General features: G+C 37.4%; 1 pseudogene; it reads left to right on the forward strand.

The window, feature by feature from the left end:
- Positions 1–15,316, forward strand: part of LOC133051029 (immunoglobulin superfamily DCC subclass member 3-like) — a 58,236-nt pseudogene extending 42,920 nt beyond the window's left edge.
- The last annotated feature ends 1,787 nt before the right edge of the window (positions 15,317–17,103 follow it).

Here is a 17,103-nt window from a genome sequence, read left to right on the forward strand (position 1 = left end):
ACGTTCAACATACACAGGAATGTACACACTAGATTCACACACCTCTCTGCTTACTTAACTCCTGTTCTGGTTTTCTCTGTAGAGAAGGTTTGTATTTAGAAGCCAGAAAGGCAGAAATTTGTTTGACTAACAAGATGGGAAAAGGTGAAATTGGAAGATAACTGAGTAGAAAGCAGAAGAAAAGTCCTAGAAAAGAAATATAAAAGCTAATTGTACTTACTAAAGATTTGCTTATTTCCCTCACCTCAAAATGAGCAAGGTCTTACAGATTGAAAGCAATTATCCAAAAACCAAAAATAAAAAAGGATTTCCTATGCTAAATTATTTTTGGCCTTTGGAAGTTCAGGAAAGCACAAATATAGCAGATTTTCACAAAAGATTTAGGATGTTGTCCAAGGGAGTGGGCAGTGTTGCACACAGAATTACCGAGTGTTTGTAGCTTTGGATGGGAAGAAATGTACAGTAGGGCTTCAAGACCAGGAGTTGAAACCATTTTTACTTAGAATTTTACAAAAGACTTAGAAAATATCTGTCTACATCAAGAAAAAAAAATGCATCTCAAAGATGGAGATTGTATGTGTGGGGGAAGGAGTACTGCAGTGTGGAAATCTTGTCACAGATATAGTCAGGGTCTCAGAATCCCACAGAAACATACCCATGCTTCCCTACAACTTGTGTTTTTTGTTTTTATTTGTTTGGTTCATTTTTTCTTCTATTAAAATGATTTAAAAAGTACAGTTTGGGTGATATAAAGAAGCTTTATTGAACACTTCTTGAAGGGACCCACTTGGAGAAGGGCAAGGGAAGGAAGGAAGTGGCAAGCTTTTATGGAGGAAAGAATAAGGAATGCTGGAGAGAAAAACAGAAAATGTAAAAGGAACAGGGAACTAAGTACAGATCTTCCAAGATTTGCCATGGGGTTATGTGCTGAGAAGGCACTTCCCAGGTAGCTCCGCTGGTAAAGGTTCCCCCTGCAATGCAGGAGACCCCAGTTTGATTTCTGAATGGGGAAGTTCCCCTGGAGAAGAGATCGGCTACCCACTCCAGTATTCTTGGGCTTTCCTGGTGCCTCAGCTGGTAAAGAATCCACCCACAATGCGGGAGACCTGGGTTCAATCCCTGGGCTGGGAAGATCCTCTGGAGGAGGGGATGGCGACCCACTCCAATATTCTTGCCTGGAGAGTCCACGTAGACAGGGAGCCTTACAGGCTTCAGTCCGTGGGTGGTAAAGAGTCAGACATGACTGAGTGACTAGGCCCAGCACACAGCACACGTGCTAATAAACCCACTGTAAGCTAAAATATCACAAGTCAAAAATGCACTTAAAAAATATTTAGAAATTTGCTGTTTGAAGCACCACTTTTCCCTCCTCCTGTTTTTTCCCCACTTTTCAATGTACTCAAGAAAATGAAAAATTTTAATGAATCTAAAATTTAAAATTATTATTTCCCAAAAGCCTTTTTTGCATGTTATAATATGCAAGACCTTTCTCCTTTGATGGAAGAGACAGGTTACTACTTTAATCTAAGTTGAAAGGTTTATGTAAAAAGAAATTATAGTAAAAGGGATACTCTGTTTTTTCAAAAAAAAAAAGAAAAGAAAATATCTATGATGTACGTAAATTACCAAACAGCATAGTTTAGCCCAGCCTACCTTAAACATGCTCAGAACACTTAGATTAGGCTACAGTGGGGCAAAATCATCTCACACAAAGCTTATTTTATAATAAAGTGCTGAATATCTCATACAATTTATTGAATTCTGTGCTGAAAGTGAAAAATAGACTGGTTGTATGGGTATAGAATGGTTTTAAGTGTATGGATTGTTTACCTTTTCCATCCTAATGCTGCCTGAGAGTATGAATCACTGACCTTGCCCAGGGTCCTGAGACAGTATTCTACAACATATCACTAACCCAGGAAAATTTCATAATTCAAGAGTCAAAATATGGTTTCTATTGAATGTGTGTACTGCTTTCACAATACTACAGAGAATTGCTAAGTTGAACCACCATAAGTTGGGACTGCCTGCATAACATCCAGTGTTGTTTTGGTATCTGGGGATTGGATGACTGGATATAGTGTGTTTCTTGTCTAGCAGAGCATTTATCACTGTGGTAAAACTAATAACAGTAAATATTACTGTCATAGTCTATCAGAAAAACAGTTGTCCATTGCATGTTTTTCTTCTATATTTATTCTTCCATAAAAAGAATTCTCTTATACTGAATAATGAACGTTCTAGTCCTCCTGGAGGAACTTTTGAGTCTAGAAATGGCCTATTTCAATTATTTGTGATGGTTTCTCTTTTTAAGAACTGCTAGATCTCCAAAGAAAAATGAAGACTTTAGCTCACATTTTGTTTTCCAGACATACCTCTCTGTCTTGTTTCTTAGGTACTTAGATAACAGCTACTCAATGAATACATAGATAGATGAATGATTGATTAGTTATACAATCTGTTCCCCAGGGTGAATTACACAACTAGGGAAACTGAAATAGACAGGAACAATGATGGATGTCAGACATAGCAAATGTCCATACTTTTTTACTGGATGATAGACCTTAAAATTTCCTACAGAAAAGAAGTGTGAAGGTTAAAAAAAAATAGTAAAAGTCCTTAAGAATGTAAAATTATAAGATAGATGTTATCATAAAATTATGTTTATTAATTCTACATTATTCTCTCATATCCACTTACATGTCTTTAGAGTAACTTGACAAAATCCTGCACAGCTGCTAGGCATTATGTGGTCTTCACATGGAAGGATTGTGTCCAGTGAATGTCAATTTTCTTTCCCATGCTGGAAGTAAAGATTTAGGCAGAAAGATATTTTACTTTGGTCATCAGTAGTTCTACTGTTGTTATAACAAGATCCAAACAGATCTACCTGAAGCTGTAGTCAACAGACAAATGGATCTTTTACATTTTAAAAATCAATTTGGAGAGATTTTAAAATCATTATTCAGGGCTTCCCTGGTGGCTCAATGGTAAAGGACCTGCCTGCTAATGCAAAAGGCTTGATTTCAAAGCCTAGGTTAGGAAGATCCCCTGGAGACGGAAATGGCAACCCGCTCCAATATTCTTGTGTAGAGATATCTGTGAAGAGAGGAGCCTGGAAGGCTATAATCCATGGGGTCACAAAAGAATCAACACAACTTAGTGACCAAAAATCACTATTCACTACATTTCGCAGACATATTCACAATAATTTGTAGCACCTAAGGGACTCCAAAATTTTATCCCTAGTTAATATTTAATCTGATTTCATTTCATCATGCAAGATCTATTTAGAAAAAAAGGGGTGCTAAAATACATCTCACACACTAGCAAAATAATACTCAAAATTCTCCAAGCCAGGTTTCAATAGTACTTGAACCGTGAAATTCCAGATGTTCAAGCTGGATTTAGAAAAGGCAGAGGAACCATAGATCAAATTGACAACAACACTGGATCATTGAAAAAGCAAGAGAGTTCCAGAAAAACATCTACTTCTGTTTTATTGACTATGCCAAAGTCTTTGACTGTGTGGATCACCACAAACTTAAAGAGATGGGAATACCAAACTACCCAACCTGCCTCTTGAGAAATCTATATGCAGGTCAGGAAGCAACAGCCTGAAATGGGCATGGAACAACAGACTGGTTCCAAATCGGGAAAGGAGTACATCAAGGCTGTATATTGTCACCCTGCTTATTTAACTTCTATGCAGAGTACATCATGAGAAATGCTGGGCTGGATGAAGCACAAGCTGGAATCAAGATTGCTGGGAGAAATATCAATAACCTCAGATATGCAGGTGGCACCACCATTATGGCTGAAAGCAAAGAAGAACTAAAGAGCCTCTTGATGAAAGTGAAAGAGAGTGAGAAAGTTGGCTTAGAAATCAACACTCAGAAAACTAAGATCATGCCATGTGGTCCCATCACTTCATGGCAAATAGACGGGGAAACAGTGGAAACAGTGACACACTTTATTTTTGGGGGCTGCAAAATCATTGCAGATGGTGACTGCAGCCGTGAAACTAAAAGATGCTTGCTCCTTGGAAGAAAAGCTATGACCAACATAGACAGCGTATATAAAAAGCAGAGACATTACTTTGCCAACAAAGTTCTGTTTAGTCAAAGCTATGGTTTTTCCCAGTAGTCATGTATGGGTGTGAGAGTTGGACTATAAAGAAAGCTGAGTGCCAAAGAATTGATGCCTTTAAACTGTGGTGTTGGAGAGGACTCTTGAGAGTCCACTGGACTATAAGGATATCCAACCAGTTCATCCTAAAGGAAATCAGTCCTGAATATTCATTGGAAGGACTGATGTGGAAGCTGAAACTCCAACACTTTAGCCACCTGATGCAAGGAACTATTTCCAAATGGAAACAACCTGAAGAAATTCCATAAGCTCTCATGAGCTTGACTGCCCTATCTTCCAAAGGGAATTTATCAAAGCTACACTCCAATGTGATTTCCACCAACCCCGGTGATCTTCAACAATGGCAGATATAGGGAATCCCTGGCTTCTCTCTACTTCTGAAATCTGAGGAGTCAGGTGGCTCAGATGAAACTTTGACCTTGGAAGTTGACTTTCTAGAAGCCACCTGGAGGAATTGGGTGACCCAACCTAAAAGTGTGGGGAATCAATCACTTGGGAGTGAACCTTGTCAGATGAAATATAGGAGGTATGCGGGACCCAGCAGATACAGCCTCTATCCTTGCTGTCTTTAAAGGACTGTTTGTAGTCCCAATGGCTCCACAGGGCCCTTCTGGAGGATGCACCATGGAATCAAGCAATGGTTTGTGTTCTCTCAAGACTGTGCACCCAAAGTTTCTGTAACCTGCTTTGTAGTTGTTGTTGTTTATCTCTCCCCCCCTGCTTCACACCCCATTTTCCCTCCTCTTGTTACCCTGAGATTGCAATCTTCAACCTGGATGACCTGTCTCAAAGTTGTGTTTTCTAGGGATCATGCTTTGTGACTTTCTAGTCTATTATCAGCACTACTGAGACATGAAATAGAACTAAAAGAAGTAACTTTAATAGGGACCACAGATTGATTCATGCATTTACAGAATTTCATGTTTACAATAGTATTCTAAGATGTTATTGCCTTTCATAAATGAGGAAAATGAGTCTCAGACAATTAAAAGGATTTCCTCAAAGTACTGTGATTTGTATCTCAAATTCACTAGCCCTACTTCAATGCACACAACACTTTCATGATTGAAAAGATGAAATTTGCTCTAATGACTTGCATACCATCAAGGATGGGACTTGTTGCACATAGTTCTTAAATGGTTTCAGTGAGATAGGAGATGTTCCCTGGATGAGTGTCTTTCCAAGAGAAACACGGGGCAGCCATGGCCACTTTACATAGCCTTATTGATTAAGTACCTTTTGGCAATTGGGGAGGGTGACCTGACATCACCCTCATGTCTCTGTATGCCTCCAGATTTTTAGCAATTCTCTTAAGCTAGCCAATCACTGGGTTTTCCAGAGATTTAGAGGCTTTGAATAATCAGGATGCATACAACTTAAGAGTCTTCTTCTTTCTCTTTTCCAGACAGTTAAGAATTTCTAAATCATCACAGGCACACTTAGCTTTTTATGAAAGATCTCTTAGGAAGATAACTTCAAAGCTTTCTCAGTAGCTAACTCAGAGGCTAATAACCTTTCCAGTCAGTTTTCCCTGCAGTTGAAACTGAATTTCTGTGACAAGGAAAACTCATTTCTCTTTGGCATCTTTGCTGGGACACAACATAAACTTGCAAAGCATTATAATAGATTATCTGGCAGAGGAATTTCAAAAACACCAATAGTAGTAGACTTATAATTTAATAATAAGACCAAGAAAAAAAAGTACTTGAAGCAATAGCTTGTGAAAAGCTGCTAATTGAAACTAGTGCCCCAGAAGGCACTCACCAAAATGGGACTCGTACAAGATTAAGTACTGCAAGCGAAAGGAGAGGAAGAGAAGGAAAATATTTCTACGGATCACAAGAGTTCACATGGCCACCATGCTTTAGGTCTGACAGAGACCATGGAGGGCAAGTAAGTTGTCCAGGGTCTCTCGGCTATGTAGGTCAAGAAATAATATTAGAAAACACTATTCTTAGCAAACCAAGGTAAAGCACTTACTAACGCTTGCACTCAGCAGGCCATAATAAAGAACAACAACAGACATTAAGTCAGTAGGAAATTTGGCAACCTCTCACTTCTGTGACACACCCAACTCTCATTGCAAGAGGGCCATGGCAGGCACTGTCAGCTCCCAGGGCAAAAGGTGTTTAATCTTCTTCCTTTGAAACAAAACCTTATTTTCAAGTATTGGGGAAGATCACATAATTTTCAAGTGAGTATGTATTCATGTCTAGCCCAAGAGGTAAATTTGGATTCATCTACAGTAATCATGATTATTATACCTTTCACAACAGGATTTAGGATGGGATTGGGGTGAAGTTTGGGTCAACAAGACAGAAAGTAAAGTCCCCAAGAAACTCTCCTATCCCTGCTTAAAACTAGTTGATGGTGACATTTTTTTTTCCCTCATCTTGTCCTTGGACTTGGCTGCATAAAGCTGTGGTAACCTGGAAGAATAAGAGCCATCATACAGCGATGAGAACATAAAACCTGAAAACCATGCCATTGACTTAAGTAGGTGAAAATATGGAAATAGAACCATACTTGCCAGTTTATGAATCAACTACACTGGGAACCACAGGACCTCCAGAAAAAGAGTTGCATTAAATGTTGAGTCTCTGAAACATGGTTTTGGTGAGTAGAACCAATGGAAAAATTAGCAATTTTTTTTTCCTTGCTTCCTTCCTTCCTCCCTCCCTTCATTCCCTCTTGCCTGTCTTCTTTCTGTTAATCCTTTTATTGGCAAGGAATTGGTACAAGAAAGAATGTAGATAATCAGCATCAGTTCATTCAATTCAAAATATGTTTTATAAGTCAAGGATAAGATAAAAACATGATGAAGAAGAAAGGGGAAAAAAGTTAAACAGTGGCTAAGCAGCAATGGAGGAGAAATAAACATCTAACTAAAAAGTTTCCTTTATAAAGGATTTGTGTTTACTGACAAGGGAAGCATGAGAATCTTTGAAGGACACACAGAATTATACCCAATAAGATGGAAATATGATGCACTTATGAATCAATTTATTAAAAGAAAAAAAGATGGGTGAGAAAAGGAAGTAAACTAGAAGTGATTGACCTTTGTCCTATTTCTCTCACTCAGTCATAAGCCAGGACAGAACTTCCTCTCTGTACATGGTAATAATATTGTATGTTCTATTCATCCTCAAAATATCCTTAATATTAAAATAAAATGAGAAATGCTTGAAAAAGCATAAAATAAATTATCATCATAGTAATGACATGACAAAATATATTGCATTTATAGGATAACTAGTTTATTATATTTGACACTTATATTCTTGCAAAGAAATTATATGGATGATGTTTTCAGATGAGAAGACTGAGTCTTAAAGAAATTCTTATTTGTCTAAGTGTACACAGCTAATCAATAAGAGAACTCTTCTAACCTACAATTTCACATATATACAAACTAAAAAATTATACTTGTTTCATCCCCTTCCCTTTCCATTTACATTGCGCTTGTCCTAAATTGCTCTCTATTATTTCCATTTACAATAGGGTTGAGATGGACATTTTTAAGGCAAACTATTCTTGATAAATTCAAGGGTGATTGACACAGTGCAGGTTAATCATAGCCAATAAGCATTTATTCCCTTATCCCTTCAGGGCACTGCAGGAGTCTAACTTTCAAACACACTGCACACACTTCATGTTCAGCAAGAACAGAGTGGTCTTCTGTCTGAACACAGGTCTATAGGAGTCTAAGTCTTTTCATTATTAATCTTATGATATGGAAAGTAGTTCATTTGTATGGAAATAGCTGAATTGGGATGATGTGTTCCTTGTTCAGAATGAAACACAGATTTCTGATTAAAGCCAAATCATTCTTTGAAAAGGTCAAAATGATGACTTCAAATGAAACTATTTCAGCTCTATTTTCTGTGGGTCACTGATGAGATGCCCTGCCAAAATATGATCCAGTTATCTGGTGTTTCTATGTGATTGCAAATTTTAAAGTCTTCTTTCACTTGAAAGTTTTGAAAGTAGATACACATTGAATGCCTACATACATTTTGAATGTACATACTTTGCGCTTTGTGAGAAAAAAATAAATTGTATGTTAAATTGTGATTGCAAACTATCAGTACCATAGACAAGGATTATATAAATCAGAGTCTTGGTGGCCATTATATACATTACTTTGTAAAGATGAGCATGTTATTTTATGATCCAGCATTTCTTCTCAAAACAGAGGGATGTACATACCTACAAAAAGAGTCTATATACCCTAAAAACATGTGCATAAATTGTGCATGGAAAGAATACTCATAAAGACCTGAAAACAACCCAAATGTCCATTTACAATAAATGAAAAAATAAAGATGGATCACACAAATATGATATGGCAAATAAGTTACACCCAACAGAGGGCATATGCATGACTTTATTTCCATAAAGTTTAAGAATATACAAATATCACCTATGGTGTTCTGGAACTCTCTTGCTTGAAGGCAGGAGGAGAAGGGGATGACAGAGGATGAGATGGTAGGATGGTATCACCAACTTGATGGACATGAGTTTTAGCAAGCCCTGGTAGTTGGTGATGAACAGGGAAGCCTGGCATGCTGCAGTCCATGGGGTCCCAAAGAGTGGGACATGATTGAGTGACTGCACAGAACTGAAGTGAACATATGGTGCTAGAAGTTAGAAAGTATTTGGAGGTTTTTGAAAAATTAAATTACAGGGCTTACGAGAGAATGTGTGGGCTGCCAGAAATGCTCCCTTTTATCCATCTCTGTACTTCAGTTCAGTTCAGTTCAGTCGCTCAGTCGTGTCTGACTCTGCAACCCCATGAACCACAGCACGCCAGGCCTCTCTGTCCATCACCAACTCCCGGAGTCCACCCAAACCCATGTCCATTGAGTCAGTGATGTCATCCAGCCATTTCATCTTCTGTCGTCCCCTTCTCTTCCTGCCCTCAATCTTTCCCAGCATTAGGGTCTTTTCAAATGAGTCAGCTCTTCACATCAGGTGACCAAAGTATTGGAGCTTCAGCGTCACCATCAGTCCTTCCAATGTACTTTATATATCTGTAAAAATTTCACAAAACTGTACATTTAGGGCTTATGCATGTTACTATAGTAATTGGATACCTAATAAATAATTCAGAGCTAATGGTTTCACAGTTCCACATTTAAAAGAAAGAATTGCACAGATGTTTTAGATCTTTTAAAATGTATGTGAATGGGCAATTCTGAGATGATTGGTTTATGTTTCCCAGAACTAGTTCTATAGTGACTAGTAGAACCAGTTTCCAACTTCCTGTGAATTAGGATAGATAGCCAGCAGTCAATTTGAATTCAGTTTTTAGGCAGATTTATAATAATGAGCTCTTCTTACATTTCACTCCAATAGTTGTCCTGTTAAAAGAAAATATATGTTCACAATCACACAATCCTTTTTATTAGAAAAATACTGTCAAGGATTTTTTGGTTCATATAAATTTCCTTTATCTGGAAAGTGTTTTCTAATTTGCAATTGCATTCTAACTGTAATAATGATTAAAATAAAAATATTTAAGTATAATTAATATTAAGTTCTGGGCTTCTTTTGTTAGTTTTACATAAAGAAAAAACATGAAATCCTTTATGACCTCATTTATGAAAACACTGGCTTTTTGAACTTTATTTTGTATTCTTGGTGCCATGTACTATGTACAAGGAAGTCTTTGAATCAAGTTCTGTTTCACAGGTTTGTTTTTTGTTTTTGTTTTGCATAGCTAGACTTTGAAGGATAATGGCTTCATTTAAGAAGCTATTTTTAAATTACTATATTCCTTAAATTTTTTCACCAGTGTCCTTAACTGCATTTTAATGATTTTGATTTCCAGATAATGATTCATTCTCACAGACCAAAGAACTCCAATTTTAGCTAAATATTTTATTTGTTCACCTCTTCTTATTGCATTACCTTTTGATTTAGAAAAGTTTTGTTTTTAAGGGCATTGACTCAATTATATAAGAAATATTCCAGTTGATCGTGAACTTCCAGATGTTCTAGCTGGTTTTAGAAAAGGCAGAGGAACCAGAGATCAAATTGTGGACATCTGCTGGATCATATGAAAAGCAAGAGTGTTCCAGAAAAACATCTATTTCTGCTTTATTGACCACGCCTTTGACTGTATGGATCACAATAAACTGTGGAAAATTCTGAAAGAGATGAGAATACCAGACCACCTGACCTGCCTCTTGAGAAATCCATATGCAGGTCAGGAAGCAACAGATAGAACTGGACATGGACCAACAGACTGGTTCCAAATAGGAAAAGGAGTACGTCAAGGTTGCATATTGTCACCCTGCTTGTTTAACTTATATGCAGAGTACATCATGAGAAACGCTGGGCTGGAGGAAGCACAAGCTGGAACCAAGATTGCTGGGAGAAATATCAATAACCTCAGATATGCATATGACACCACCCTCATGGCAGAAAGTGAAGAACTAAAGAGCCTCTTGATGAAAGTGAAAGAGGAGAGTGAAAAAGTTGGCTTAAAGCTCAACATTCAGAAAACTAAGATCATGGCATCCAGTCCCATCACTTCATGGCAAATAGACGGGGAAACAGTGGAAACAGTGGCTGACTTTATTTTTCTGGGCTCCAAAATCACTGCAGATGGTGATTGTAGCCATGAAGCTAAAAGACTCTTGCTCCTTGGAAGAAAAGCTATGACTAACCTAGACAGCATATTAAAAAGCAGAGACATTACTTTGCCAACAAAGGTCCGTCTAGTCAAGGCTATGGTTTTTCCAGTGGTCATGTATGGATGTGAGAGTTGGACTATAAAGAAAGCTGAGCGCTGAAGTATTGGTGTTTTTGAACTGTGGTGTTGGAGAAGACTCAGGAGTCCCTTGGACTGTAAGGAGATCCAACCAGTCCATCCTAAAGGAGATCAGTCCGGGGTGTTCACTGGAAGGACTGATGCTGAAGCTGAAACTCCAAAATTTTGGCCACCTGATGGGAAGAGCTGACCCATTTGAGACGACCCTGATACTGGGAAAGATTGAGGGCAGGAGGAGAAGGGGCCGACAGGTGATGAGATTGTTGCATGGCATCACTGACTCAATGGACATGAGTTTGAGTAAACTTTAGGAGTTGGTGATGGACAGGGAGGCCTGGTGTGCTGTGATTCATGGGGTCACAAAGAGTTGGACATGACTGAGCAACTGAACTGAACTCATTCTAGTTTAGTTAGCTTACTTGACAGGAGTATGTCCTAGTAAAGTCAAATTTTGAGTTTTCATATCTGAAAGGAAAATAGGCTTTATCCTTTACCCATAAATCAGATGAGCTATTCTATAAATGCCTTTCAGGGGCCCAGGGACCTGGGCATCTGGAATCTTTCATCTTTAAATGAATGAGTGAATAGATGGGTAGATGACAGATAGACAAAATTAAACCACTTTCTCAGCTGATAAGTTGCTTAGCTGTAAATATCTGATTTTTCAGAATTTTAACAGTGTTAATAATATATTAACATGCCTTGAAAAATGTATTTTACACTCTTCTACATATCATTCTGAACTAAGGCTCAAATTAAGAGCCTAAAATAAGGCAGACACTTTGCACAGAGCTTAACATGTAGGAACAAATATGGCAAGTCAAATACTCAGGTAATTCATAGCTAATTGAGGAAGGGGGCTGTGTATGAAGATACTTTAATCAAGAATTAGCATTTAGAGTATACTGGAAAAAATTTATATGCAAGAAGAGATTACAGAAAGAAGAAATTAAGTAACTTTATATGAATACTTATAGGTAAATATGGAAATCAGAGGAAGCTTTTGGAGAAAATCAGGAAGTATCTATGATAGAAGACCTTTCAGTTTTCTGCTTATTCTTCTCATCCTTCTGTTTTCTTTCTGTCCTAGTGGAATAAGCATCTTCTTATGTTCTTCCCACATTTGAAAAATATGCCTCTTCCTTTAGGGCATGCATGTGGCCCCCTTCTACTTCCACCCTCTTTCTTCACATATGCTATGCTTTCTCTTCATCCAGAAGCTTCTCAGTTTTCTCAAAAAATTGAAGCAGCAACTATAGTGAAACACTTCCTAATTTCCATCTTTGACTCTATTCTTTGCCCTATTTAATTCCTTCCTTACTTGAGAAGTTGAAATTACCCTGTCTACTCAGTTTCCATGTCTTCCTCTTCCCCTTACTTACTAGTCCACTGTAGAACAGATGTTGCTTTTACTAAAATCACCATTAAATTCTATTTTCAAAGTATTTTGAGACATCTCTCCATTTTCTGGACCTCTCTAGTGCTTTGCTATCCCTCTTTCTTAAAAGAGTCCCTTCTTTTAACTTTTGTGTGAGAACATCTCCTGGACTTTATTCTATGTCATACATTTCTCTCATTATCTTCTAATGGTTTTCTTTTTGTTTCTTCCTAAGCATGAGTAAGATACTTTGATTTTAACCCTCCTCAATCTACATATTCTCAACTTAAATGACTATCCTTATGATTCCCCAAAGCTTTTCTTCAACATAAGCCTCATTGTTGATTTCAGATTTAACTTGGGAAAATGTTTTTGAAACCCACTTATAAACACACACACACATTTGATGGAGGGATGTTAAATTCAAGTTTTGAAAGGTAAAGAGTTGGCAAATGGAACAAAGATATAGATATACATATACTTATATACATATACATATATAAGTATATACATATACTTATAAAGGCACTTTTTGTAACAGAAATAGAATGTGGAAAACAAATATTTGGGGATGGAGAACAACTCTGATTGTTAGTATTAAAAAAAATTTAGGGACAAAGAAAGAAAAAAGTCAGGAAGATAAAGAGAATAAAATTATAATAAAAGCAAAACAATACAAAAAAATGTGTATAACATCCTTATGAATTTGTTTTTTCTTTCTATCCTGCAGTGGGCTCAGCATGTGAAGGCAAATTTTGGGAAAAGCAAGTCTAATCTGCTCTGGTTGTTATGCGGACCATGAGGTAAGGTGTGGGAATAAGACAAATGTGAGGGAGCCTAGGAATAATTGGAAGGTGCTGTTGCCTCTGATGCTATCACTTTATGTCCACCAATCTTCACCATCAGGACTATGCATTGTCTTCTGTCTTTTATATCTCTTCACCTTAGGCTCAGAGAAATGGTCTCCAAACTTTTGAGTAGCACACCTGTTAAGTAATGCAAACCAAGAAACAAAATTTTAGAGGACTTCCAATAGAGTCATAGTCATTTGTATATTATATGCATGTCCTATTTTCCTCATATGAAATAAACCATATAAAACATGTGCAAGACAATTTTTTAAAATATAAAGTTGAAATCAAATGTTTTGAAATGTTGTTTAATGTCTTTAAGTTCAAAATTCCTTTCGGCTTGAATGGATGTGTATTTATATACATTATATTCACATATATATGAAGTATACATATGTGTGATTGTTTTTGCTTAATTATTTTTTAACACTTTAGTAGCATTTTTCATATAACATTTCAAAGACTTGGTTCGAAGTCTGATTAATAAGGATACTGTTTTTAATTATTGTCATACATTTAAAAAAAAAACCTTCACCAAGGAACAACTTATACGTTATTTACTTAGGTAATCTTGTTGTTAATAACAGTGACTATGGATTTGTATCCATATTTCAAGTAGATTTTATGACTTTAGGTATTTTTGCTGATCTTATTGCTGTATCTGATTACATCCTCATTTTTTTAACCTCTGTATTTCAAGTGAAGAATTCACTATAGAATTAAAACGTCAGTTCTGCTACTTTTTTATTGTTGGTTTAGAACATTGCTATAATCCTTATAGTTTCCTTGCAGGTGTCTCTTGAAATTACAGTATATTTTTTAGCAGTTATTTTTGTTGAAATTAGATTGCATTCTTTGCAAATTATCTTAACCACACAAAGCTGCAATAAGTTGCAATATACTAGAAATAAATACATGAATGAAAACATCATTCTGAATACTTTTGACCTTCTGAACAATAGACCCCAGAAAAAAGGAGGGGTTTTAAAGTATATAATTTCAAAAAGTTTTAAAAATTATTCATTAAATACAGAATAAACTCTTGTCAAAGATGTTATTTAATTCATTAATTAATGACATAAAGAGTAAAAAAGGGAATGGTAGTTCAAAGAATAGTTAAGGAACTGAGTAGTTATAGGCAATTTAGTAAGGAATGTTAGAATAAGAAAAGATCTCTTTGTTCCATGTCCTATAGGGCAAGAAACCATATCTTGTAGGGTAACCTTCTGTGCCTTGCATTTGCATTTCTATGAGCAAAAAAGTTGATAAATGAACATGCAATTTCATTGTCTGGTACATCTAATTAAAAAAAAATAGTGATTTGAATAAAGTACATTTCAGTAAATGGTAATTCTTAGGTGTACTTGTATCTATGGTTGATCAAATTTATTCCAATTTCTAAGTTATAAATTGTTTTCCTTAACACTTGGAAATGTGTTGTTTTCAACACTATTCATAATAAGGATAAAATGCACGAACAAAGCTGAAATAATCTAAGAGACCAAGGCACAGTTTGGCACAATCAAAACCACTAATGATCAGTGTTCTATTTCCCTCAGGGCTGTTATGTGAAACAACATGATCACAAAAGATATTCTATAGCATGTGTTATTGAGATGAACAGAGAAAGAAATGTAATGTGAGACTTTTTATTATATCAATCGTAAGTTTGACTGAGAGCAAAGAACTCTCTTAGGTACAGAAATATAAGGACAAAGGACAAAAAATATTCCTAAATCCCTGGAAGATAATGCAGGAAGTGCAGAGAAAAAAAATTGAGGCAATGTCCAGAAATCTGTTTCACAGATTTCTGTTGTTTTATCAACAATTTAATATGAATTGACTTTGTTTTGTTTAGAAATCAGATCTTAATCTATATCCTTATGAATTTAATTTATATTGGGGAGAGAAAGAGAGAGTGATGCAATGAGTCACAGAGTTGACATCATAGAAGTGTGTAAGAACAGAGCAGAATATGGATAAATCTTCCTGGGCACATGTTCGGAGAGGATTCATAGCTGAGGGGACACTTAAGCTCTAAATCTTAAAAGATTACAAAACATTTTCCAGGTGGACAAGGTGGAGAAAGGCATGCCAGTTGGCCTTGGCAGTGTAGACAGTAGTGGGACTATGCAGAGTATTACGAGCTTGGAGAGATGAATGTGGTTCCCGGTGTGAGATGGAGTGTGAGGGAAAAGTCTGGAGGTCACAGAGGGCAGAATAATGAATCTTCTAGATCATACAAACTATTTTGTATGTTATCAATGGCAAACCTCCCCTACACACTGGAGGTCATGGTCAGGAAGAATGGAAAAGCAAAACCATCTACTTCCGTCAGAATCACTGGTAAATTTCCATTATTAAAATGGAAATAATGCCCTGATTCACCTTTGAGGTGTAGGTTCCTGCCAATGCTATTAGCCCGGCTCCTTCTACTTTCCTGTCAGTTGTTATTAGTAATGATCTCCATCGTTGCTATAAGCTCATTGACATGTTATAAACTGAACTCAACATTTGTTTATTTTATGCTCTTAAGAGGGCTTACCTGGTGGCTCAGATGGTAAAGAATCTGATTTCAATGCAGAAGACCTGGGTTTGATCCCTGAGTCAGGAAGATCCCCTGGAGAAGGGAATGGCAACCCACTCTAGTATTCTCGCCTGGCAAATCCCATGGACGGAGGAGCCTGACAGGCTACAGTCTACGGTGTCACAAGAGTTGGACACGGCTTAGCTACTAAACCACCACCTTAATAATTGAAAATTGGGACCACAGCTACCAAAGGTCTGCTGTGGGACAGTGTGGAACAGTGGTTTTGAAGAAGGAATTCACAGGGCCTGGACTCCATTTCAGGCCTGTCCATGCTGACCTTGCTCGGCTGCCTCTCCATGGACTCTGGGCTCTGTGTTTAGTGTCTATGGAAACAACAACAGAAGGATAAGATCCCCTCTGGACTGGGGGATCTTGAAGATCATATCCAGATTACTCATCGCCTAAGAGAACACATACACTAATCACCCCTTCCTCCAGACAGGCCATCAATTTTTCTGTACCTGTCGGAGTGTAACCTCGTGCTTATTGATTATTGGCTAATTGTTTAACTGTCTGAGCACATGGCACGTGAGTGATGGGGTTATTGGGATTGTATTTACCCTTCCTTAGTTTATGTAAGTCTCAAGGAATTTGGGGTGGTGGGTTCGGACACGTACACATGGGGTATAAAAGATTTTCACAAATGCTGGTCGGGGTCCTTGGCTAAGAGGAGACTCTGCCTTGGGCCCACCGGTGTAATAAACTCACTCCACTATCTGCATTGTTCTTCTGAGTGAGTTTGTTTCCCGGAACGCATGGCTACAACAGTTTTAAAAAGTGATTCTATGAAAACTGGATTGAATTCTATTCCACACTGACTCACTTTGGATGAGTCATTCTTCTCTTCCCGCCTCCAGTTTCTCCATCAGTGAAATGGAAATTAGGAACTGTGCATAGAGAACAGCATAAGCCCCTCACGTTTGCCCCTAAGAGTTAAGTTCTACGGGCTTTGTACATGTAAAAGACAAAGAGCCTGCTCAGAGTAAGAATGGGTTAACCTGACGGACAATAGTAATTTAGGTAACAGCAAAATCACTTTAAAAAAGCAGCGGGGAAGGGCAAGCAAATGGCGACTAAAGCTTTAATAGTCAAAGAGCCAGCTGCTTCTCCAAGGACCGACCAGGAGAGGTGAGAGCCTTGCTGCGAGTGGATGCATCAGGCCTTCAGAACCTGAAGCAGGCAAATGTCTTAGATATATATCCATTAGCTTTTGTGCTAAAGCCTATGTTAGCCCTGCACCTTTGAGTTATTGAATATAATGTGATTTCTCAACTCTCTTTCTCCGCATGGAGAGAGAAAGTGTGAGCCCCCAAATGGACTGTTAAATTCCCAAACAGCTATGCTTCTCCTGTAAAGT

This window comes from Dama dama, chromosome 33 (genome assembly GCF_033118175.1).
Source record: "Dama dama isolate Ldn47 chromosome 33, ASM3311817v1, whole genome shotgun sequence".
In the NCBI taxonomy this organism is placed as follows: Eukaryota; Metazoa; Chordata; class Mammalia; order Artiodactyla; family Cervidae; genus Dama; species Dama dama.